The sequence below is a fragment of the Sminthopsis crassicaudata genome, chromosome 4, assembly GCF_048593235.1.
Source record: "Sminthopsis crassicaudata isolate SCR6 chromosome 4, ASM4859323v1, whole genome shotgun sequence".
Classification (NCBI taxonomy): Eukaryota; Metazoa; Chordata; class Mammalia; order Dasyuromorphia; family Dasyuridae; genus Sminthopsis; species Sminthopsis crassicaudata.
Genome location: NC_133620.1, coordinates 357,583,669 through 357,608,914, shown reverse-complemented (window position 1 = coordinate 357,608,914; position 25,246 = coordinate 357,583,669). Strand labels below are relative to the sequence as shown.

General features: G+C 32.9%; 1 pseudogene; it reads left to right on the top strand.

The window, feature by feature from the left end:
• Window positions 1-4,828: 4,828 nt before the first annotated feature.
• LOC141540816 (CCR4-NOT transcription complex subunit 10-like) overlaps window positions 4,829-25,246 on the top strand; it is a 108,185-nt pseudogene continuing 87,767 nt past the window's right edge.

Below are 25,246 nucleotides of genomic sequence, written 5' to 3'. Positions count from 1 at the left end.
GTTGTTGCATTCTTGCTGCCAAAAGCCCTAAGAATAGGAAAAAAATAATAACTAATGTAGGTTAACCAAGGATTTTCCTTAGGGCACTGAAACTCAGAGGGGAAGCGACTACACTTCCAATCCTTTAACAGCATTGAAATTATTAAGTTTAGTATGTAATTAGGAATAATTATTTTGTGGCCTCCACAGTTTAATGCTTCCTTGTTCTCCACTTCCCTAAATTCACTTCCCCCACAGTATATTAGATTCTTCCACCTTTTCACTAATAACATTGAATTGAGTACATATTTTGTGCCAATTGCCCTGGATACAGAAATTGTTAGGTAGTGTTTTGGAAATATTATGTGGCATTCTATATCTATGGGTGCAATCATTGAGAGATGCAAAGAGAAGTCCAAATACTCAAACTGAATTCCAGTCAGCAGATGACAAAGGAGAACAAATGATTAAAATTGTAGACTCTCTTCAACAGGTAAGCATTTTGTAACAACTACAAATGCATCAATTCTAGGTTAGCTACATTTTTGTAATCTCATAGGAGCAAGCATCAAAATAAAGATTAATGGAATAATATCCTCATTAAGGGAGAAAGTCTGTCCTCAAGCTACTAAATATGCATTTTGATTCCACTGTTGAAAAGGCATTCAAATTAGGAGTTAATAACCATTATTATGTCTCTTCCCATTTATTTGGCAGTTTCTCATATCTCAACTTTTGATTTTGTCACACAGTTGAATGCAAAATATTTCTTCCAGTATTACCTTCTCATACAGTTAGTTGACATGAATATTGTCACTCAGGAATTGGGAAGGGTTGCAGTCCATAGTTATCTCAGCTCTCTCTGACTCTCAATCTGGTCATATTACTAGAGCTGACAACAAGATGTAGTATTTTCATGGAGATTATTGCTTTAGTTGACTTTTAAGTCTAGAATTTAAATTTGTTGAGAGCAATAGTATTTTCATTTTTGTCATTGGCACTTTACACAATGCTTCCCACATAATAGAGATTTCTTAACACTGATATAGTTTGTTTTTATCTGATCGAAATTTCTTTCAACACCCTTCCCCATACCAAGGAACCATTTTATGTAACATTTTTTTAAAGAGAAAAGAGGGGGGAGATATAGAAAAAAAAAACTATACAATGATGTATTAAGAGATTTTGAAAATATAGGTAATGTTTCACATTCAAGTACTTCACTCCTCTACAGGGAAGTTAAGTGGGGTTATTTTCTCATAACTCTTCTTTGGGGAAATACTTATCCTTTGTAATTTTGCATCATTTGCTTTGGGTTGTTTTATTATTTTTATACTTTCCATGGTCATTTTACCATCATCAGGTACATTATATTCTTGGGTCTGCTTAATTTTGCATTAAGTTATTTAATCCTTTCTATGCTTTTCATTCATCACATTCATAGTTTTGCAATATCTCATTATATCCACATATTATAATTTGTTTAACTACTCTCTGATTGATAGGCATCTACTTTGTTTCTCATTCTTAAGTGCTGCTATAATTATTTTAGTAACTTTCTTTTGGTGCATGCCTGGTAGTAGAATCTCTGTGCCAAAAGATTTGTTTATTTTTTCTTATTTGCTTAATTTTAAATTGCTTTTGAAAATGTATGCACTGATCCCCAACCCCATCAACAATGATTTATATGCCTATATTCTCATAACCCTTCCAAAATCAAATATCCCCATCTTTTCTTATTTTATCAATTTTCTGGATAAAATCTTATGTTGTTTTGATGTACATTTATTTTAATATTAATGATTTGTATTACTCTGTTATGCTCTTAATTCACACTTATTGAATTGCCTAATTGTCTTTAGACGGATTATCTATCAAAACAAAAATTTTTTGAAGCCATGTAGAAGTGGTCTGGCATTCATAGTCTTCAAAGGCTAATCAAACCATCTGATTACCTTCCAATCCTTTCTTTCCCTATCTACCTCCATATCCAAAAATACACAATTGAAATGACAATTGAAGATATCCATCAATTAGAGAATATTACAGTATTTATATGATAACATGACATAGGAGCTTTAAGGATCCATGCAATTGTGCCTTCAATGTCAAAATCAAATGAGAATATAACCTACTAATTAATATAAATTGACAAAAACATTGCCAAAAATTACTTTTATTAATTCAGAGTGGGAATAGAATGTATACTACTCATTAGAAGTAAGCTATCTTTTCCTTCCATTACCAATACCAAATCCACCCTACTTATATTTATGTCTCCTTTCTGCACATTATTCCTTCTTATGATATTACAGGATTCTATATTTAAATTGGAAGGGCCCCCAAAACCATCTAATCCAACCTATTCCTTTTACAGTTTAACCAGATATATGGCCCAGACAGCATTGCTGCTATATATTTATTGAACAAAGTTCTAATTTTTTATCATAGAATTCAAGGCTCTCCATAAAGTGGCTTTCACTTAGCAAATTCTTCCACTATTTGACATAGAATCTTCCACTTCATCCAAACTGACCTAATCACTGAATCCCAAGATTCTTTGTACATTCTTTCCTCTCTTTTTATTTTGCTACCTCTATATGTAATTTTGGATGTTTTTTTTTGTTTGTTTGTTTTGTTTTTTTCCTAAGTCCAACTCATACTCTAAGACTATCCTTATCTCCCTGATGAAGCTTTCTCCAACCATGCCAGAATACAATGATGTCTTCAACCTCTGAACCATGATAATATTACAATCTGTAATTTCACTGGTCATTCTAGCCTATGAACATCTGTAATATTGCAATCCATGTCACTCTTTGATAGTTAGTATATACTATCCGTATACTATCCTCCAGGGTATAGAGCCTTAGGAATATCAAATACACATTAAATGGTGGACTTCATTAAAAGAAAAAATAGCTTCCAGGAATAAGGAATCAATATCCTCAATGTGTCCTGGTTTTATTAAACTTCATTCTGAGAATAATGTTCTGATCTAGACACTATAATTGAAGTAGGACCTTTATAAACCATAAAGCAGGTGATTAAAGGACCTAAACTATGTTATATGTGGATCTATTGATAAATCTGAAAATGCCCATCTGAAAAAAGGGAAGATTAAATGGGGAAATAAGATATTTTCTTAAATGGAGGCTTTCAATATGTGGAACAAAGACTATAGATATTTTGTTGGACCTTATGAAGCACAATCAAAAACAATGAATGGAAATTGAAAAGTGATAGAATCAAATTGATGTCAAGAGGAAAACCACAATAAAGGCAACTTACTAACAAATAGAGCTGTCCAAAAGAGGGATGAGAAATCTCAGAGATGGTGGATTGGTCTTCTGTAAAAGTTTTCAAGCAAAATTTGATAACTACTTGTCAAGTATGTTATATTATATAGTGGGTGTGAGGACTTTCTTTTTATCAATTACCTCATTTGGGCATATGCCTAGTAGTGGAATCTAGGTCAAAAAGTAAGGTTATTCCAGTCAGTTTATTTGCATCATGACAAACTGCTTTCCAAAATGGTTTCAGTGGTTGGCAACTCTCATATCTTTTGTTATACAAGTTAAACTAGAAGGCCACTGAGGTACCTATCAGTTCTCACTTTCTGTGATTCTATAAGCATATCTGGAACAGACAGTACAACCAGACAACGAGTGGGATTCAGGACTGAATAGGGAAGGGAAAGAGAGCCAGCTCCAGGAAATTGTAAAACTTCTTTAATAATATTAAACTTTTCATTAAAGTAAAAGGGCCTCTTTTTAATATTAACATTTTATTGATGTTGCTTTATGGTAGAAAGCATGGAAGAAAATAGACTCGAAAGACTGAATATAGAGGGCAGGGAAGAGTTACATAGTGAATGAAAGTATACTAAAATATATCATACATAAGGAAATCCAAAGAGAAAAAGTAAGAGATGATACTAGGTAAATGTATAAGAAGAAATGATGGATTGATTACTAGATTGAGAGTGAGAGTTACAAGCTGAAGAACCATTTTTCTCCTAATAATGCTAAGAGAAATACAGTTTAGCCATAGGCAGAATGAGTGGATACCTCATGTAAGGTATACAGACAACACTGGCACAGGATAAATAGGCATTAATGAACTGTGATTTGTCTCATTTCAGGCTCATAGATAAAATACATAGAAAACATAAAAAATAAATACAAAAATATTATTATAATCATTTTTTTAAAAAAAGTTTGCATGTGGATGGATAAAAAGATAGATGTAGATATAGAATTTGTACCATCAATCTTCCCCCTTTCCTACTGGCGAACTATGTAAACTTTTTATTTTACAACAGGAAAAACCTCAATAAATCCATGCAATATCAATTAAATTTGTGTATATATATATATATATATATATATATATATATATATATATATATATATATATATATATATATATATAATTATACCACTATATTCCTCCACTTCTGAAAAGCAGGTAGGAGATTAAATTTTTAGCTATTATTAGTGATTTTGTGTGTGTGTTTGTGTGTAAGCACAATACACTACTAAATCCTATGGGAAAAGAAATGTATAAAAGAAAGAAGAAATTGGGATGCATCTGTATTTAAAAAGAACATTTACCAGAGTGCAGAAATAAGATGGTAGAATATAGGAACAAACCTAGCTGAACTATCCCAACATTTCCTTCCAAACAACTTTAAAATGATTCCTCAAATCAAATTTTAGAGTGGCAGAACAAACTTAAGACCTCTTAGGAGATCTTCAGGAGAGATATGTAACACTGGGCTGGGACACAGGCTCAGTGTAAATCTGCAAAAGAACCAATAGCAGGCCTTGGAGGCAACCCAAAAGGCATGCACACAGTTGAAGTGCCACTCGCAAGCTATCCAGGCAACCATGAGAGTGGTGGCAGAAACAGGTTCCGGAGCTTTGAGTCCAGAAATATTCTGGGACACAGAACTGGGGCAGTAAGGAGCACTTATGGTAATAAACAAGGGAGGAAGGGTTCCTGTCATAGTTTCAAGACAAAGAGTATTGCTAGCACTTATGGCTGCAGGGAAACAAGGGGGCTAGTCATAGTTTCAGCATCAAGAGAATGATTAGCAGTTATGGCTACAGGGAAGGAGTACTCTTCCTGAGTGAAAAAGAGCACAGACAGAAAGGAAAAGCCTGTTTGGAGGAGTCAAGGTTTACATTAGAAATCTAACCCAGAAATAAAGGAATAAATTGCCTTTAATAGAGGTAGTTAAATGCTAATTAATAAGAGGTGGTGGAAAACAGGAGGGGATAAACACCTGCAAAGCTATAGCTTTACTTGTTATTATAAAATCTCAAGTAAAACATAGTTTAAGGCTGTATTTCCATGATAGTGTCTTCATTCAGTTATTTCAACACCCCTACTAAGCTAAAAAGTATAATATATCAGGGGATAAAATGACTATTTAATGAAATAGAGCATTTTCAAGTATTCCTGATGAAAAGACCAAAACTGAATAGAAAATTTTACATTCAAACACAAGTGATAAGTGAAACGTAAATATGTAAACATGAAAATGTAATCATAAGAAACACAATAAAGTTAAACTTTTTACATTGCTATATAGGAAGATGATACATTTAACTTCTAAGAACTTTATCATTACTAGTAAAGTAATTTTAATTTTTCAATGCAGCTAGTTGCCTTGGTGGATAAATCACCAGGCCTACATTGAAGAAAACTCATCTTCCTGAGTTCAAATCTGGCCTCAGACACTTATTATCTGTTTTATCCTGTGTAAGTCACTTAAACCTGTTTGCTTCAGTTTATTCACTTTTAAAATGAGTTGGAGCAAGAAGTGGTAAACTAGACAAAGATCTTTGCCAAGAAAACCCCAAATAAGATTATAGTCATACATAACTAAATGAACACAAAGAACATGAATGTACGTTAATTATGTGATCAGCTCCAAAAATCAAAAACAAAGGAGTGATAAAAACTGAATGCATTGGAATAAGGGGAAAGGGAGAGGCAGAATATGGAACATTTTCTAATCTCAAAGAGGTTTGCAAAGAAGAGTTTTTATAGTGGGAAGAAAAATGGAAAGGGAAGAAAGATAACTGGCAACATCTGAAACTCATTTTCATAGGGACTGGTTCAAAAAGGAAAGAATATATTCCAATACCCAGATTCCAAATAGGAATCTATTTTACCCAAAAGGGAAATAAGAGGGAAAAAAAGAGATAGATGATATGGGGGAGAGATAAAAGGAAAGGCCAGTTAAGATAGGCAATTAGAAACAAAACAGACTTTTGAGTGACAAGTTAAAAAAAGAAAGAAGGATAAACAGAAAAAAAAACCAGAATGGATGGAAATTCTAGTTAGAAATCATAAATGTGAGTGTAAATTAGATAAACTCACTCCTAAAATGAAAGTAGAAAGCAGAATGGAATAGAAACCAGAATTCAACAGTATGTTATTTACAAGAGACATACAAAGAGCTCAAATAAAGGGCTAAAACAGAATCTATTGTGATTCACCTAAGGTTAAAAAAAAAAAAGACAATGATAATCTCAGAAAAAGAAAAAGTAAAAATTTACCTAATTAAAAAAGATCATCAGGAAAACAATATTTGCTAAAAGGAACTTTAGAAAATGGACAGTTTTCAAAAGAAGAAATCAAAGCTAACTATTATAGAAATAAATGCTACAAATTGTTATTGATTAGAAAAATAAATATAAAATAATGTAACTCTGAGGTATCACAAATGACAAATGCTAGAAGGATGAGCAAGAAGAGCCATGCTAATGAACTCTTGGTAGAGTTGTAAACTCACCTAACTCTTCTGTGGAATGATTTTCCAAAAGCTATAAACTTGTGCATAATTTTTGACCTAGTAATAATACTACTAAGTCTATAGCCCAATGGATCAAAGAGAAAAAAATAGACTTAAATGTAGTAAAACATTTATAGTGCTCTTTTTTGTAGTGGCAAGGAATTGGAAATTGAGGGGATGCCCATCACTTGGAAAATGACTGAACAAATTGTGGCATATGATTACAATTAAGTATTATTTTCCCATAAGAAATGATGAGAAGAGTGGTTTCAGCAGGAAAAAAAAAAACACGTGATAATACATAGTAAAGTGAGAAGAAACAAGAGATCATTGATATTGTAATGATGATGAAATGTGAAAGACTTGACTATTCTGATCACTACAATAATCCAAAACAATTGTAAATAATTCATAATGAAAAAATGCTAATCGCCTCCAGGAAGAGAACTGATGAACTCTAAGACAAAACTGAAGTACAATTTTCCTGTTTTTTATATATTTACCCCTTTTTGTGATATGGTGAATGTATAAATATGTTTTGCATGATTTCACATTTATGATAACTGATGTAATTTTACTTGTCTTAGTGGATGGGAGAAGTGGGAAGAGGAGAAAATTGGGGAACATTTTAAAATAAGAAATTTTAAAAGAAAAGACTTTATTATTTTTAAGAATGTTTCAGGTGCCTTTTTATTATTACTGAATGTCCACATATCGTTAAGCTCAGGTTTGCAGGACAGGTTACCCTAGGTTGTGTCCTGAGTTTTATTGCTTTTTAAAATGCATTATTCCATTCCCTCAGATCTTTTCTTTTTAATTTATTTTATTTGAAAAAAAAAACAGTTAAAAAAAAGAAAAATAGGAAAATAATACAAAATAAAGCAAAACAAAAGACAATAATGTCATATGCTCAGCAGAACATTAGGGAGGATTAAAAATATGTAACAACAAATTACTAGATCAAGAATATATATATATATATATATATATATATATATATACACACACACACATATATATGTATATATATATATATATATATATATATATATAAGAAATTATATTCATGATTGTACATTTTTTTTCTTTACTTTCTTGTAAATTTTTCTTTGGTTCTCTGCCATGCATCTTATTTACTTTATTCATTTTCCCCCTTTCAACCTCTCTGCCTTCCCAAACTACAATTAAGAAAGATATGTAGATACATACATACACACACTTAAACACACATACCACACATACACATAACATGTGAAAAGACAGTTTGAAAAGATAAAAATCAACACTTCTCAAATTGTAAAAGTGCCCTTAACTTTAGGTCAAAAGTAATATCAAAGGCTGTAATTAATTAGATGATATGTAGTAGTGCCTTATAGAATTGCTAATTGTAGTGGGACATTTTTGTCAATTGATCAGTAACTTTTAATACCTTCAAAGAAAGAAAAACACCCTCTTCAGTTGTGTGAAGAAACCATGACAAATTGTATCCAAAGAGATCCACAAGAAATCATATTTATCCACACATTATTTCAAAGACTAAAGTCTAAATTATATTCCCTTAGAATTATATATCTTTGGTTTTTGCCATAATGATAGATTTTAAAGCAAAGAAGAATGGGTTTCCACAGAAAAGGACCACTTTCATAATAAACATTGGGTAAATGCTTGCCAGCAATAATCTTACATTAATGAAACTGAGTTTTCAATTTATTTGACAAGAGATAGTTATGAAGTTCTATTGATTACACTGATATCTGAAAATCCTGAAATCTATACATTTTTAGAAGTAAAAATGAAATTGGGTCTACGAGGTGTATCTCTGACTCTCATTTGGTGATTAAAATGTGCAAATAAGTCTTGAATATAGGAGGAGGATGAAAAAATATTCATTATAACTGAACAAGTTCATCATCACTCATTGATGTTAATAGCATATTTTCTTCAAAGTCAGCTACTAAAAGAAGGGTTACCCATTTGTCAAAATTGTGTGCCTCATTCCAAAAACTGTTGGACTATGAACTTAGTTGCTGAGATGAGAGATTCATACTTCAGATCAAGACTGTCATCCAATTAAGAGACGCACACTATTATGGGATTGTGCTGAACGTTCCCAGTGGCATAACTGAGCTAGTGACTTGAATTATATTGGGTTAAGTAATATCCTAACTGGTAAATTTAAACCAAATAATTCATAGAATATTTTCTGTGGTATAATGGGAGAAAGAACATTGGACTTGGATTTAAAAGATTCAAATTTGTGCTCTAAACGGACAACTAAGCTAATCTCTCTAAGGCTCAGTGTCCAAATCTGTAAATTAGATATAATATTGGTACTTTCCACTTCCCAGAGTTGTTATGATGTTTTTTGTATTATATTATTTCTGTTATGGTATACCATAATCTAATCAGTAAAAAGGGCTAATTATAATGCATTAAACTTTAAGCATGTTGTCATGCCATGTGAGATCTTTATGAAATATGATCATTAAATGGCATCATAGAAATAACAATGATATACCATACCCACCACTTGACTTTTAAAAGACTGTCCATTTGAAAGTCATTGTCTAAGGTGAACCCAGCTTCTAATGAATTGGAAGCTAAAAAATACAAAAAGCCCTGTGGAGCTAGGAGAGAGGAAGCCTAGATACAAAAGAAGCAGCATGAGAACACTAGGAATGAGGCTGTTTAAGATGATTATTTAATTTAATGATGTTTAAGATGATTATTTAATTTAATGATGTTTAAGATGGGGAGTGTTGGTATAGATGCCAGATTGCCAAAACATCTTTCTCTCATATACCTACTCGATGCCAGGAAATTAGTCTTATACTTCTTTTTCTCCTGGGATACCTACATGGGATAAACATGAAGAAAGTTAGCAAATAACTGTTTGTTTTAAATGTTTATATTGTTTTACTAAACAATGTTAACCACTAATATTTGCTAGTCTTGCTTTACTTATATAGAATGTAGGAAAGAATCAACTGGGAGATTGAAGGGAAATCCAGAGAAGAAAGAATGAACCAATACTGAAATGTTTTGATTGCTTGGAGCTTATGGACAAAAATATAGGAAATTCTTTGATATTGGGTAGAAATGTTACAAATGGAAACACATGTAAGCAATGAGTCACTTGTAGGGTAAATGAGAATCTAATAGGTATACTTTAGCAACCCTGATCACCGATGCAGCAGACCACCACTACATTAATATATTTTGCATATAATTAGGTATTTCTTCCCCCCATGAAATTTAAGCTCCTTGAGATGAAATATTTTCATTTTTGTTTTTATCTCCCATTCCTAACATAGTGTCTGGCTTATAATAGATATTTCATAAATATTTATTGGCTGATTGATTGATTACACATATTTATTTTGTAACCAGGAACACATCAGTTAATTTCTCATTGCTCTAAGGCAATTTTCTAAAACTATAACTTATAGGCTAGTTATGGATTTGTTTAGAATTTTCCACATTAGAAGTTCCCTGAAATTTGTGAAACTGATCATCTAAATTAAAACAAAACCAAAAAAAGAAATGGATTGACTTTGGGGACACTGAGGTAGAAATATTCTCCATTGTCAAGCAGTTATTAAGAATACAATATCAATGCAGATGATCAAATGCAAAATAATTATAAAAATAGAGATCTAAGCTAAATATTAAATTAATTAATTAAATATGGTTGACACCAAAGTAGCAGTGTTTTAAAGAAATTTTCATGCTTCCCCTGGACTTAAGAACAGTTTCTGAGTAGCACTTAAAATGAATAGGTGATAAGTGTGATCAGAAAAGAATCGTTGATTTGATGTTCTGAAACTCTTTTGTTACTTAACTTAGTATTAGGGTAACGAAAAAACTTGGTTGGATGAAGGAGGATATCTGGCAATGGAAGTGAGCTCTGTAGTTAAAATTTAATGAATCTACAAAGAGCCAGGAGTTTCCAGAGGGCACCTCTCCAGTAGCAGGCAGAAAGGTATTCTTTTTCTAGAACATAAAGGATCAAAACACTTCTGCAGGTCTTTGATTTGTGTGGGGAAATAGATCCAAAGCATGAGGATTAGTGCAGAGACCTTGAAGTGGACACAGGTTTCAAAGTAAAAAAAAAACAAAACAAAACAAAACAAAATAAAACAAACAAACAAAAAATACCAGGGGATCTAGAAGGAATACATCTGAGTTTTTGGGACTCCCCCAAGCCAATTGGCAGTATCTATGATTATATTCACAATAAATGAAAATGCATCACAGTGAAATGCTCAGAAATATATACTTAGGGCAAAAAGTGTCTTGCTTTGTGTTGAATATAGCAACAACCTGTCTTCTCAGAAGAGTTTTTTTTTCTCTTTTGTAGAAAAGGTATGCCTTTTCTAGATTGCATTTTTGACTGATTCTCTTATTGTCATGAAAACAAACTATCCAAGATATATAGTCTAAATTGACCTGAGTGCTATAATTCAGAGGAACGTAGATCTTAGAATAATGACGAATAATGACGAATAGTGTTTGTGTAATTAGATAGTGACTTTGAGCTTATAAAACTATAGATTTACCTTGCTCTTGGAGTCATCGATCAATCATGTTTGATTTCAATATGGTACATAGTGTGTGTGTATGTGTGTGTGTATATGCATGTGTATGAAATGATTCATTTTTCATTCACTTTTCATTCTGAAGTCCTGAATTATGGGACAAACTGCTATAGATCAGATAGTTTATTTAGTGTTGACCCCCACAATCATTTAGTTCCTGAAATCATGAGGGTAGTCTCATGAAATCCTAGCTTGTAGAACACAGCTTAAGAACCATTGGCAAAGATTGCATTAGATGCACTTGAATCCTGCTAATGTATTTGGTCCTACAAAGATATGCTTTGAATCAAATGACTTTGTCCAATATTTCTTCAAAAGTAAGATTTGACTTACAAAGTATGAAACAAAAACACAAAAAGAAAACAGAAAAAGAAAAAGGGAAGAGGAAGAAGAATAGAATAAAGATAAAGAATGGTTATATGGAGGGAAAAGAGAAGAATAAATGATATATAATTGCCTTGGAGAAAAGAAGGGTGTAAGGAAAGAGAAAGAGGGAAATGAAAAATGTTGGCCAAATGGTATAAAAGAAAAAAATCTAAGGAGGAGACTTGTAGAAACTTCATTGCATTATGGGATATGTTGGCTGAAGTCAGCTAAAAGCAGCTCTCATAAACCTAATATTAAATTTTCAGTATAAGTATTTATAGCTGAGAAATCAGCAAATGCTATAAATCAGGACTGAATTTATTGCTGTGTTGATTATCTAGATGTAAGAATGTGATAGGAAAACATGATACAGACACAATTTTAAAAAGTGCCATACATACTTTTGAGGAGTAGGCAAGGGGAGTGCCAATTGTTATACATTTACCAGAATATTCCTGACAAATCTGTTGATGTAGTGTTAAATGATTACAGTCTTAGGCATTCCCTACCACCCATCAGAAGTCAGGCAAGCAGCCAGAAAGTGTATGAAAACAAATGGTTTCCACTATAAAAGCAGGTGGGATCAAGAATAACATTGGAGGAAAAAACAAAAACAAAATCATTGATGAGGAAAGACTATGAAATTCAATAAGCAATTTCTTAATATATCAGAACTTCCACATCCAAATAAATTATATCTTCATTTGGCTCTTTTACCTGGAAGACCATAATTTATTCCAATGATCTCATCATCACTCAAAATATTTATAGACTCTTTCTCTGAGAGTTACCATAAGAATCTGGTATATATTAGTTTGAATATCCTTAATGAGGATAATCTTTATTTAATGTTCATGCAGTTGATTTGTAGAAACTTTCAAAAGTCAGTGGAAATCGGACCTGATAAATCAGGGCTAATTTAGATTATGTTTCTTGGATATTTTATTTTTATCAAAGTAAGAGAATCAGTCAAAGGTAATTTCCCTCTCTGGCATACCTTTCCTACAAAAAGTAAAATATTACTATTTGCCAAACTGTTCTTGATGGACAAGTGATTGCGAAATTCAACACAAAGTAAGACTTTTTTTGCCTTGGAACCCCTAAATCATAAGATTTCCCTAATATGACTGTTATCCAATCAAAATTCTTTATTTCTATAGTCATCTAATATTTTCTCTATCCTCTGGAATAGCAATTCTAACTATAACTCCTATTTCTCGAGCTTATGGTACCCAGAATCCATAAATGATGAAGACCAGGGCCACCAGGAATAAAAAAAACAAAATTAAGACACAAATGCAGAATTGAGTTTTAAAGTCTCCTTGCAGACAGCTTACTTTTCTTTATTCTATCTGCTGTGTAGCAATTTTTTTTTTTATTTCAGCCTATTGCTATATACCTGTCGGAGGGATCCATAGTCTTAATAAAACAGACCAAACATCACATAAAAAACAAAGCAAGACTAAAGTGGAGCTATAGGAAACAAAGCACCCTAGTTTTGATGGACTACCAAGCATTTTCATCATCAGGATAGTACTTCTCTCTGACACATTCTTAGAAAGTCTAGGCATTATCCAAGTTACCACTGACACTTAAAGAGTTTTTAGACAATGACTCCAGACCTTTTCTGGAAGTCTTCAAAATTAGTATTATTGTAATATATGTAGGCTCTAAAAATATTCTCCAAACCCTCCCTTTCCCACTACTGCCAGGTTAGGTCTCAAGAGCTCAACTATTGTTATCCCAATAACAAAGGTCCAAAGAAGGTGTGGGAGGGGTTCTCTTATGCTACTGTTTTCAAGACCCATCCAGTGTACCTCTTCCCAATTTTAACCAACAATATGCCCAATAGAAGTTAAATTGTAATTACATCAGTTAATCAACTTTTACAAAGGAATATTTGCTGAAAACACATAGAAAGGAGAAAGTATAAAATCATTGAAGCAGAAAGTACACACTGCTCTACTGTAAAAGGCTGAAATTCTGAGTTGATGCACTGGAATCAGACAATTGAGCACTTAAGGCTAATTACCTATTGGACAATACTCTATTAGCATATGCTTGGAAAATGGTCCTTCCCTCTATTCTGTGCTGGCTCCATCTTTTGGTGTATACAGAGAATTGTAGGAGGGATTAGGGGGTGGAGTAAGACAAGCCAGAGTCACTTTGGCAGTAGAGGAGGAGAAGGGTGGTCATGGAGAGCCTGCATCCATCTCCTTCACTTCTACCCCTAAAGACCAAGAATAAAGACCAAGGACTTTTGCTAATCCTGACTCCGGCTGAAGGCATCCAGGGTGCTAACTCGTTCTTCACACTCTACCAACTCAATTCCTGAAGAGTAGATTCACACTTAAAATGCTCATTACCAACATTGTCCCCATCAAGTTCAAATCTTATTTGTAAATAGCCACTCACAAGTAACTTTCTGCTTGTAAGACATACTGCTAAGATTTCTGGGTCAAGCTGCTGCTGGGTTGGTCAAGCAAGTCAATCCTCAGGTCTGGCTGCCCACTGGCCTCAAGTACTAAAACTATTGACAGACCTTCCCACAAACTTCAGTTCCTGGATTTTGGTGGCTCTTCCAACCTTTAGAAGCTCACAAAGCAGAGTGATTTGCCCACTATTAGCAGTTGTCAGAAGCAGTACTTGCCTCATTTTGCTATACAAAACTAACTCCATCTAGATTTTTTTTAATTTCAAGATTGGTCTTCTATTCACTACTGTATACTAACTCTTATTGTTGTATTATTATTGTTGTTGTTATTGTTGTTGCTACTACTGCTTAGATCTGCACAGGGATACAAAAAAAAAAAAATAGTCTAGTCAATAGCAGCATAAATTTACATAGAGTATGGGAATAATTAGGACCTTAGAGGCCATTTATCTCCACCCTTTACTTTACAAATGAGAAAACCAACAGATGTTAAGTAACTCAAACAGTGCACAGAAGTCGTAAGAAGCTAAGACTCAAAATGAAATCAGCCCAGTTTACATTAGGCCATTCAAAAAGAATTTATTAATCAACCAAAAAAATATTTATCAAGAACTATGCTAGATAAATGGAGATACAAATACAATCCCCATTCCAGTGGCTCTTTTTGTGCCATGGATCCCACTGAAAATCTACTGAAACTTATGGAGATCTTTTCAAAATGTTTTAAGTGGGATTTCAAAAGAAACACATTATATTGAAATACAATTTTCAAAATTTTTTTTTTAAATCTAGTCTTGAACACCAGGTTAATAACCTCTGTTCTGTTAAAAAAAAAAAAAAAAAAAAAAAAAAAAAAGATCTTATGTTCTAACAGGAAAAGTGAAAAAAAAATTATATATATATATATATATATATATATATATGTGTGTATATGTGTGTATACACACACACACATATATATATATAATATACATATATATAGCATAAATATAAAAAAGAAAAAAAACTAAAATTTTAAAAGTAATTGAATTCAAGAAGTACAAGAGGAAAGGCTCTCACCCTTGAAAGGATCAAGAAAGATCATCATGTAGATGATCTTAGAGTTGTGTCCTTTTTAAAAGTTTTTTTTTTAATTAATAGTATTTCATTTTTCCAAATACATGCAAAGATGATTTTCAACATTCACCTTTGCAAAACCTTGTGTTCCAATTTTTTCTCACTTTCTCCCTCCTTTCCCCATCCAAGACAACAAGAAATCTTATACAGATTAAACTTGTGCAATACCTCTAACCATATTTCTATATTCATCATGTAGATCTGTGTCTTAAAGGAAAATAAGGATTCTGTGGCTAGAGATGAGGAGGAAATCTATTACACTAATTGGAGTAGAGGGGAGGGTCTCCTATGAAAAAACCCAAACATAAAAGAAACAAAGAAAAGGTCAGTTTGGCTTAATCATAATATATGGGAGGAGCGATAATATCCAACAAGGCTGGAAAGATGGCTTGAAACCAGGATGTGTAGGGTTTTAAAAGCTAAAACAAAGAAATGTGCATTTTATTTTAGAGGCAAAAGGAAGCTGTAGGAGTTTATTGAGTAGGAAATGACATGTATATTTAGTTCCTAGGTATACCAAGATGATACAAAACAAATATTTTCATGAGTCATTCTTCTCTTTTATCTTTCTATTTTGGAGGGCTTTTTGGGTAAGATTTTTGCTTATAGGATTAGTGTCACTGGCATACATACCTCAATACCTGAAGAGCACTGGGTACAAGGACCTTATAAGCAAGAGGAAACGGCTACCCACTTGATCTTTTCCAGGAAATGCTCTTCAATGTAGCAAATAGAATAGACTTTCAGGCAAATATTTTCTATCTTGTTTAAAGCTGATGCTAAAGAAATTATGAGATGCTACTGAGTGCAAGGTGAACACACAATCAGGAAATCTTTCAGAAAGAGAAATCTTGAGCCAGGAGTGATCTCAGTCTTCTCTTGCCTTCCTGAAGATGATGACAATCCACCCACCCACCCCCAAGACAGCCACAGCTCAGAAGCAGCCTTCTATTCAGAAAGGCATGTGAGTTTCAGAAAATAAAAAATTCAATTACAAAAAAAGCCAAGGGAAACAGCTACAGTGACAGCACCAGTAAAACTTGTTAGTCCTCAATTTATGAGAGCAATAGAATACGTGAATAACATAAACCTCCTGATACCTCCAGATGGAGGGTCAACATCACTGAAATGAGGTATTTCCAGGAGTAAAGGATGCTGCTATCAGAAATCTGTTGGCAAGGAAAGATGATGCTTTGAAGGCAGAATGAAAAAAAAACAAGCTGTGCTCCAGCTCTGTCAATGTAAGTGATAACCTGGGCACCCAGCTAGTCTCTTAGAAATGTTATCCATTGAAATTTTTCCAGGTTACAACTTTAAAAGGAGATTGAAATGGAAATTATTGACAATATTTTTTTCTGGTTCTTTTAAAAATCTGAAAGAAGACCATGGATTATGTTGTTTTCTTTGATTTGAGATTAAGTATTTATATAAAATCACATGGTAGTATGTCAGGCAGCAGAAGCAGTACTTGAACCCAGGTCCTCTAGTCCCAGCTAGGTCTAGTTTTTCTTCAATATGTTTTGTTTTTACATTTCAAATATTTTCAGATTAATTTCACTTTGTGGGAAGTCCCTAATACAAAAGTAAAATATTTAAGTAATGTTAATAATGTAGGGACTCATCTACAATTCCCTTCTTTAGTACCTTTTCACTTCTCCAGTTTTTAAAAAGATATCAGTTTTCTTTCCCTTAGTCCCTAAGTCCCTTAGACTTCATTGAAAAAATGAAGGAGAGGAGAGGAGAACAAAGAAGAGGAAAAGAGAGGAGAGGAGAGAAGAGGAGGGGAGAGGAGAAAAAGAGGAAAGAAGAAAGGAACAGTGGGGGGAGGAAAGGAAATTTCTTATAACACATATGCATAGGGAAGAAAAAGGGGAAGAGAAAGAGGAGCAGAAGGAGGAGAAGGAGGAAGAAAAAAATTCCTCTATGTCTCTATACAAAAATATATTTGGCTCATTCTGAACTTTAAATGAATCAGTTTTCAGTAGTGAGTTCCTCTTAAAAAGATATCATCTGTAAAATCATAGGATCATAACGATCTAGAAGTGAAATGAGCCTCAGAGGATCTCTAGACTCAAACCCAGTTTACAGATATAGAGTTAACAGATAAAGACCAAGGCATAGAAAGTTTAATGTGTGTGTGTATATATGGATGTGTGTATATATGCATATGCATGTATATGTATGTGTACATATGCATTATTTCAAATGTATGATTTCATTATGGTCAGAAAACTCATAAAAACTCTTTCAATTATGCAAATAGTAAATCCAGTTATAATTTTTAGTATTAGACTGATAGAGGTTTTAATCTTGAGTCTCTGGATTTATTATATATCTGTATTTCTATCCATTTATATAGCTAACATTTCTATCTATCATCTATCTATCCATTTTTCTATGTATATACATACATGTATATATATATATATATGTATTTGTGGGTATATTTACATGTATGTTTGCATGTTTATGTACATGATATATCTCTTATACTCATCGGCTCACTATAGACACATCACAGAATTGATACACACAAACACACATATATGTATGGATATATATAGATATAGATATATTTATAGATATTATTTCTTTTTGATAGCTATTTCTACATAATTGGTTCCCTTTGTAATCCTAATTTATTTTACATTATGCATTTAAAAATATTATCCTCAAAAGAGATCCGCTTTTTACCAAACTGCCAAAGAAGTCCATAACATTAAAAAAAAAAAAGGTTAAGAACCTCTATTTTACAGTGTTTTCTAAAGCATTGATCTACAAAGTAGATGTGGCTGTGGCATGACCCTATACGTGGTGTGAGCACTCAGTCAGAAGGTGAGAAGATAAATAGAATCTTCCTGTTTTAGAGATAATCAATTATAGACCTATAGTCACAACTACCATTCACTCATGAGGTCTCAATACCCTCACATTATATTTCCTCTCATCAATGTTAAAACTCACAAACTTCCTCCTTTTGAGCCTCAGGAATTTATCCCAGCAAAACTGAACAGATACCCCTAAGAAAATCCTTCCTCTAGCTTTCACACCAAGACTATAGTGGCATGCAATTTACATATGTTGGGTGCAAACCAAGAAAAAATTTGGAGACAATTGGTCATTGATCCAAAGCACTGAGACATGCAAAGTTAACTGACTTTTCTTCAGATAAACAGCCTTTTAATATAAGCTAAATTTCAATATGAATTCAAGTTTTTCTTATTCCAAGTAAATTCTTTATTACCCCATGCTACCTTTTATATGTAATGCACATATTCTTTATATAAAATCATATCACAAAATAATAGGTACTCACAAGTAAAGTAAGCATTTACTCCAGAAAGTAATTTCTTTGTTAGTTACCTGAGATATAAGATCAAATGACAGTATAATCTCTCTTTTCATAGAGAACAATACAAATGAATTTTAGGACAGTCTAATGTTAAGAATCAGACAGCAGGAAAAGCCAATGAATTAATTTGTTATTAATTAGCATTTTGTTTAGGATCTTGTTAACTCTAATGATTTAATCTAACCTAATGACTTAATGACTTACCTTATGATTTCACTATAGATATCAGTGCCTGACTATGATAAAAATAACAATAACTTGTTTAAACTATGGGAGTATGTTAGAAGTTTAAATATGTTGAAGTATTTCCTCATGTTGAATTTCCCTGAGACTGACTCTCAATCAATATATTCATATAAAGAAGGCAAAGGATTCAAGATAACAACCATAATCCACTGTTGGTACACTCCTATCTGCTTTTCCAAGTCATTCATCCTTCAATCCTACTCTGATCTTCAAATCTTGTTATGCAGATTCATTTTAAACTATTCTTTATTCCTGAGTCTTTTCCTCAGCACTTTTCATACCTTTCTAAACCCTAACCCTGGATTATCACCATTCCCTTTCTCTGCTCCTACAAGTGTGTATCTGAACACAGATAAAGGAAGTCACACATCTGAGATGACTAAATCCATTACAGATTCCCATTAGGGAATTACCTCATTTGGGCCATTATTACCATATGACAATCCTTTTTGTCTTCCCTGACTGAATCACTATCCCACTTCCTAAAGTTTATGTTCCAAATCTTTTCTTCTGTTCTGATCATTTCCTTCTCAGCAGAAAACTTTGCCAAATACTTTACTGAAAAAAAAAAAATAAGGCAATCTCTCCAGAGAGAATCTCTGATCATTTCCAGTTGTTCACTCTGAAATATAAGAGTATGCCTTATTCTCTCCTATTCAGAGAAACTCCTTCTTCTTTCAAGTACTAACCTTTCTACTGGTGTTCTTGAATTTTTATTCCCTCCAAAAGAAACTTACTCATCATGGAAGGACCAATAGCAACTAATTTAGGGATATCCTCAACAGGATGTCTACTCCATATAGGTGAAGTTAGTTTTTCCTTCAAAAACAATAATGCAGTGAGGTTTGAACCACTGGCATAGTTTCCTGAACATCTAAATATAAAATAGTAGTGTGAGAGGTACTGAATGATCTTTAGGATTATTTTCTAGTTAACCAGGTATTCCAACTCAACAAATGAGCAAACAAACAGAAGAACTTTACTCAACTTAATCATAACTGTATCTTTGTTGCACACTCTGGCCATGTTCTTGTTAATTAAACTTTTCATAAAAGTTAAATACTTAAAGTTCAGTGATGCATTTGGCTTCAAATCTGTGCTTTAACTGGTTTGAGTTAGTCATGGCCCAAAACAGAGTGGGTGGAGAATCAGTGTGACCTTGGATAAATTACTTAACTTCCCTATACCCCAGTTTCTTCAACCATAAAATAGAGATTTAATATTAAATTTCTAAATTTCCTTCCTCCTCTCAATCTGTGATTTTTAAAAATTCCATAATCAGTCTTATAACACTAAGGGAGGAATTGATACTTCTAAAGTAACCCCTTCAAAACCATAAATTGGGTTGAGGGAGGCATGGCTAACCTTTATACACTAGGAACTGGGAAGGAGTTTGGAAGGGATATAATCAAAGATGTTGATAAAAAAGACTAGAGGTAAAGTCTCCACCTCATGGCAAGATGAGGTGGAGGGTTTTTGTTGTTGTTGTTGTTGTTGTTGTTGTTGTTGTTGTTTTGACTGATTGTTTACTGTTTCAATATCATTGGTTTTCTTAGTAATACATAGATATTTTATTTTGTGTATTTAGAAACATTTTTCTAAAAAGGAATCCATAGACTTCACATGAATCATCAAAGAAGTTAAGAAACTATGGTATAGAAGAGTTCCATCATAGTCCTAAGTCCATTGTTTCAGAATAACTTACAAATTATCTCAACTTGGAGGTCATGGAAGCTCTTTCAAGTTGTACATTATGGCAACTTGCTCAGCTGGGATGAAAGGTTTCAAAAAACCCCAGATCAGAGTTTCTCAGATGTTTTTTTAAGAGGAAAGAGGTATGGTCCAGGTAGGTCTATTATGTTTTCAACTCCTGGGGTCACTGGCAGGGAGGTAATAATCAGCTAGGAAATTAGGAGTTCCTAAGCTGAAAACTCCCAGAAATAGAACAAAATAAAAGGTGTTCCAGAAAAAGGACAGTGTAAGAGTAAGGAGGTATCAAAAATGAACAGTAAGGGTAGGAAAGGGGAGAGGGCCAGAAAGAGATGACAAAGGAATACATAGTGCAATGGATAAAGATAGACTTTTTCTGAAAAATTAGATTTCCCAGAGTGCCACAAACTTACATTCTCACATGTTCATAAATATAGCACAGACCATTTCAAAATTTTAAAGAGAAATTAAATCAAGGGGGACTTAGAAAGAAACAAGGCTTGTGGTGGTTTGTATTTGAGAATATCTATTTCCAAGAGATCATGTTAAATGAGAAGTGGCTAGTTTTTGTAGTTCAAGACATTCATCAAGGGACCTGGCAGTGTGATACCTAGGTATACTGTATTAGGTGAGATATTTAAAAGAAAGTTCTTTTAACTTTTAACCTTAGCTTGAAACAAAGGAAGAAATGCTTTTTTTTGTCATTTTGCTAAAAGCAGAAAAGAAGGATGGATTGGTACGGCTTTAGAGTTTTAACTATCTTATAAGACAGCATTTAGAAATTTACTCTAAATTTACTCTAAAGCCAAACAAGACAAATATAAATCACATAGTTTGTATCTTTCCTTTGTTTCAATGAATAATGAAGGGGAAGGAGGGAAGAAAACACATTGGGGCAGATTGTGGGGAATGGAACTATAGATAGTTCTTATGATGTCAATGGCTATGACCAAAAAATTAAAATCTAATAGCAATCAAATGAGTTTAAAGGGGAGCAATCCCATCTTTCTTACAGTGTGATTCAGCAATGGTAACAATACATATTAAGTTTAAGAGATGATGAATTACTCATATTTCTGAGCTCAATAACTTCCCAAAGATACTTTTGACACCAGAATAATAGAGACATACGGTAAGCAAGCCTAAAAATGGCAAAGGCTCTAAAATAGAATAATATGAGAATGAATAATTGAGATGGCAATGTAAACAATGAAAATGGTGAGCCCTGGACTTTCCTTCCAATTATCTTTATATATATATATATATATAATTTTTATAAGCATTTATAATTTGTCCATTCCAAACTCCCCTTGATTTTTTTTTAAAGAAAAGAAGAAAACATCCTGTACAAGATGCATAATAATTCTGCACTGGTCATATCTAAAAATCATTTCTTAAAGTCCATAATCTCAATAACAAGGTAAGCAGCAAATTTCTTCTTTGGTCCACTGGACACATGATTTATGATTTCATTGATTAGAGTCCTGAAGTATGTCATAGTTATTTTAATTTATAATGCTATTGTATTATTGTATAAAGTTTTTTCGCACTCTTCATTAATCCACAGAGGCTTTCTGAACTTCTTTTCAGTTTCTTTCTTTTTTTTTTTTTTTTTTTTTTGAGGCTGGGGTTAAGTGACTTGCCCAGGGTCACACAGCTAGGAAGTGTTAAGTGTCTGAGACCAGATTTGAACTCTGGTCCTCCTGAATTCAGGGCTGGTGCTCTATCCACTGTGCCACCTAGCTGCCCCCCTCTTTCTGGGTTCAACAATGTGTCTCAACTACCTCACTCCCCACAACATCTCCAGAACTAAGATTATATAGACTGGAAACTCAACAATTTTTCTCCTGAAAGTTCCTTATGGAGAAGTCAAAGTCTTCCACTGTTATACACATGTTCTACTATCTTCCTTACTTTTACAATTAGAATCCACCTAAACTGATCCTGGTCAACATTAGACACAAATTTAGAACTAGAGCAGGGAGAGTGAGCTTGCTCATGTTATCTTATTAATCCGAGGCTGAAAAACTTTAAAATCAATCATTTAATAAATATTATTTATATATAAATATATATGTGCATATATATTTATATTTAATTTTATATAATAAATATTATTTATAAAATGTCCAACAAAAATGGGTGAATTTTGATTTGGAATATCTCTTTTAAGTTGTTTTCTTTAATAATGTTAGGAAGAAAAAATGACTTCAGGGGAAACATTATAATTCTTTAAAATTTGACTAAAATATTGAGTTAGAGAAATGAGACTAAAGAAAACTTGATCTGAAGTGGTTGTGACTGCTTTGTATATGAGTTTAAAGCATGGCAGTATTTTATTATATTTTACATTGTTGTTTAGCTATTTTCATTTCTAACCAATTTTTCATGACCCTTTTTGAGCTTTTCTTGGCAAAGGTAATACAATGGTTGGCCATTTCCTTCTTCAACTCTCTTTACATATGAGGAAATTGAGAAGGAAAGAGTGAAATTACTTTCCCAGAGTCACCTAGCTAGCAAGTATATGAGGCTGGATGTGGATTCAGGTCCATCCTAAATTCAGGCCCAGCACTCTATCCATTGTTTTACCTCACGGCCCAGCATTTCACATTAGATTTTGAAATTATTAAGCATTAGAAATGGATGAGACACTAATAGCCCTCTCCTCATTTATAGAGGAAGAAACTAATATCTAGAATGGTAGACATATCCAAATAGCATATCCAAAATCAAGAGAAAATCTTTAAAAAAGAAATATACTTTTTAAAATTTATGACTGTAGTTTAATATGACTGGTTTCCTTTGTAATCATATATTTTATTGTATTCATTTCAAAACATTGTCTTTAGGAGAGGTTCATAGGCTTCAGCAAACTTTTAAATAGATTTTTTTTGTTGTTTTTTAGGGTTTTTTTTTTAGGCAATTGGAATTAAGTTACTTGCCCAGACAGTGTTAAGTGTCCAAGGTTGGATTTGAACTTAGGTCCTCCTTAGTTCAGGGAAGATGCTCTATCATGAGTGAATTAAGGGATCCTAGGAAGTGGAAGGGAGAAGGGAAAATATTACAGAATGGTGGAATAGACAGCATAAAAGTAGATGGCAGATGGATGGATGTTGTATAAACTCTCTAGGTCTCATTTGTAAAATAAAGATAATACCCAAAGTCCCTTTCACTTCAAAATCAATGATTTATAATTGAACATTCAGAGAGGGGAGAGATTGAAATTGGAGGGAATTAAAGGAAAATTTCATTTTTAGATTCATTTAAGATCCTTGTTGGCAGGTTATGATTTTTGCCTTATGATTCTCAATTCCTGATGTATAGCAAGTATTGAATATATGCTTGTAAATAAATGAATAGTAGAAACCTTATGCAAGTAAGTAAGTAGGGATAGGAGAGTTCAATGAATTAGTATATTTCAGGGAAATCCTTTCCACTTTTTCCCCAAAAAAAGTTGATTACCAAGTTCACCCAAAGAAAAAACAAAAGTCAGAGACCAATTATCTGCTTGTTTAGTAGAGTGCCAAGAAATGAAGATGTTGGAAAGGGAAGAAGGCAGGATGCTGATGATGCCAATAATGACATGGGCTAAGAATCTAGACTGCAAAGATGAAAGCCAAGGATAAGCATCAGCCTATATTGAGTTGCCCAGAGAAAAAAATAATCCAGACAGACAGAGGGATTTCTAGGAGACAGTTGCCTCTAACAGGCAACTTATGGGTTCCACTTTTCTCCTATTCAAACATTTTCTCTCAATTTTTAAGGTAGGTCTTATACAGCTAAGCTGGGCATCAATGGAATTTCTGATAAAACCATCTATTCTTCCAACTAACATTAATTTAGTACTTATTATATACAAGGGAAAAACAACTTCTACAACTTCCTGAGTGGGAATCAGGAGAAAATTGTAAAAATCAGTGAAAGCAAGTGAAACTTGAGCTGAAGGCTCCTGAAAGGCAGAGAACAGGAAGAATTATAAAGCATATTCCAAGAATGATATTGGCATAGGTACATGATTAAACAAAAGTAAATTAGGGAAAAAATTTTAAAGTAAAATAGGTTATCAGTTTATTTCAGTGCACAGTCTTATTGGGTGAAGCTTTTATCTCTCAGATTTGGGATTTTAATGGTCATCTTACTCATAAATGATTAAATCTTAAGAAAACTGATTCATACTACCTGAATTAATACAAGACTTATTTGTACTTAAAACCCAGTAGATTATAGTAATAAACTGAACTGAAAGTCAATCAATTATTCATGACAGGAAAGGGATGCACTCTCTTCCCATTGGGGAAAACTCTCTTAGAAACCATTTATCTCAGGTACTAATTAGGAAATTAAATCATGATAAGAGGGGTATCAATAATCTATGAAAAAAATTCAATGAGAACATGTAAAGAAATTGCCCATTACACTTAACACTTGGCAAACTCCTATCTTTTTTTTGTCCTTACTTCATGGCTTTGCATCCTATACTAGTTGTCTCATGCACACACAGAATTCAAAAATTGAAAAGGACCTGAGAGACCATTCTGTGTGCTGTAACATCCTGTACAAGTAAGTTATCCAGATTTGTTCAAAAACTTAAGCTGGGAGATGGATTGGGTTTAGGGTAGAGGAATCAAAGATGGAAA